The following is a 2,201-nucleotide window of genomic DNA, read 5'->3' on the forward strand; positions in this document are numbered from 1 at the left end:
GCCTGTGGTCCCAGCTACTTGGGAGGCAGAGGCAGGAGACTCGCTTGAGCCTAGGAGTTGGAGGTTACTGTGAGCTGTGATGCCACGGTACTCTGCCCAGGGGGACAGCTTGAAGCTCTGTCTCAAAAAAGAAAAAACTGGGATACTTCAAATTTAAAATCCAGATTTATGACATGACTTCTCTTGAAAAGTCAAATGAGGCTGCGTACAGTGGCTCATGCTTGTAGTCTGGCAGGCCCAATAGAGTGGATTGCCTGAGCTCAGGAGTTTGAGAGCAGCCTGAGCAAGAGCAAGACCCCATATCTACTAAAAAAAAAAATGGAAAAAATTAGCCAGACATAGTGGTGCATGTCTGTACTCCCAGCTACTTGGGAGATGGAGGCAAGAGGATGACTTGAGCCCAAGAGTTTGAGGTTGCTATGAGCTATAAGCCATGGCACTCTAGCCTGGGCCAACAGGGTGAGACTCTGTTTCAAAAAAAAAAAAAAAGAAAAAGACAAAAAGAAAAGTCAAATTATATAAAAAATTCCTACCTGGGACTAACTAACATACTGAAATAAAGTTGCAGCTGCCTATTTACATGGGAATACTCCAGTTTGCCAGTTTTTAAAAAAATGTTTTCTCTTCCAGTACTCTGAGTGGAAAGGTAGATTTTGCCACAATTCCCACTTCCCTGTTGCTCCTAATGTGCTTGAGTGCTTGTATCAATTGCCATTTAGAAAGATGCTTACGACTGTGATTTTTTTTCAGAAATACATGTATTTCTTTGCATGTGTTCCTGTAACATCAAAGGAAGACAAAATATCAACCAAGACGACTGTCTCCATCAAGAAAGGAGAAACAGGCCATAAATTTAGGTGGTTAGGGATTGTGATAGTGGAGAATATTCCAACTTTTGTTTAATTGAAACACAAACTGCCTCACTCATTTATGTAGTGGTCCTTGTATACGTTTGAGTTTGCGATCCAAAATATTTAATTACTATGTATTCAAGGGATTCTAGGTCAGGACATCTGATTCCAAGCCAACCATTCAACAACCTGAGCAGAAAATTTCAGACAAGGTCAGTTTCTTACTTTGTGAAATGGGAATCACAAAAACTTCAAATTTGGCTCAGCGCCTGTAGAACAGTGGTTACGGTGTCAGCCACATACACCGAGGTTGGTGGGTTCGAACCCGGCCCAGGGCCAGCTAAACAACTCCAACAAAAAGTAGCCGGGCGTTGTAGCGGGCACCTGTACTCCCAGCTACCTGGGAGGCTGAGGTTAGAAAATCACTTAGGCCCAGGAGTTGGAGGTTGCTGTGAGCTGTGACGCCACAGCACTCTACCAAGGGTGACATGGTGAAACTGTCTTAAAACAAACAAACAAAACCTTCAACTTTATGGGTTGGTTCGTGAGCATCCAGTGAGTTGTGTAAAACTTTTCTAAGACTGTGACCAGGCGCGGTGGCTCATGCCTGTAATCCTAGCACTCTGGGAGGCTGAGGCGAGTGGATTGCCTGAACTCACGGGTTCGAGACCAGACTGAGCCAGAACTAGACTTCGTTTCTAAAAATAGCTGGGCGTTGTGGCGGGCGCCTGTAGACCCTGCTACGTGGGAGGCTGAGGCAAGAGAATCGCTTGAGCCCAACAGTCTGAGGTTGCTGTAAGCTGTGACATCACGGCACTGTACTGAGCTACAGGTGCCGACTCTGGACCTAGTTTTTATTTACCCTGATCGAGTGGGTTGTTTCATAGGAGAAAACGTACCCAAGCAGCAACAACGCCTAACTCTGGCAGGAACACTCAGCCCCTGAGCAGGGGGCGTGGCTCCTCCACCCTGGTGCGCATGAGCAACTGTAAAAGCAATTAGGTCTGGTCTTGGCGCCTGATTAGAATATTTCAGATGATGGGGGCTTTTTCATCACCCTACTATATTTACTTTTCCTTATGGTGGAGGCTCAAACACGTTTATTAATTTCTGAAAGGCACAAAAATGTCTCTGACCCTTATCCCAATTAAAAGTAGCCTTACTGAGGTGACTTTTGTCCCATTGTAAACCCTCAGTAAAGTTTGCAGTTTAAGATGATGATATAATTTTGTGTAAAAACAACAAATCATTCCACCTGAGGCTAAGAGGAAAGCCGGAAACTGACGTTTCTTTTTATTCAGGCATTTCGGTAGCTACCTCTTTTTAGGGGCGGTGCCGAGTATGGACCCG

The sequence above is a fragment of the Otolemur garnettii genome, unplaced genomic scaffold (assembly GCF_000181295.1).
Source record: "Otolemur garnettii isolate 467f Iridium unplaced genomic scaffold, OtoGar3 scaffold00099, whole genome shotgun sequence".
NCBI classification, from domain to species: domain Eukaryota; kingdom Metazoa; phylum Chordata; class Mammalia; order Primates; family Galagidae; genus Otolemur; species Otolemur garnettii.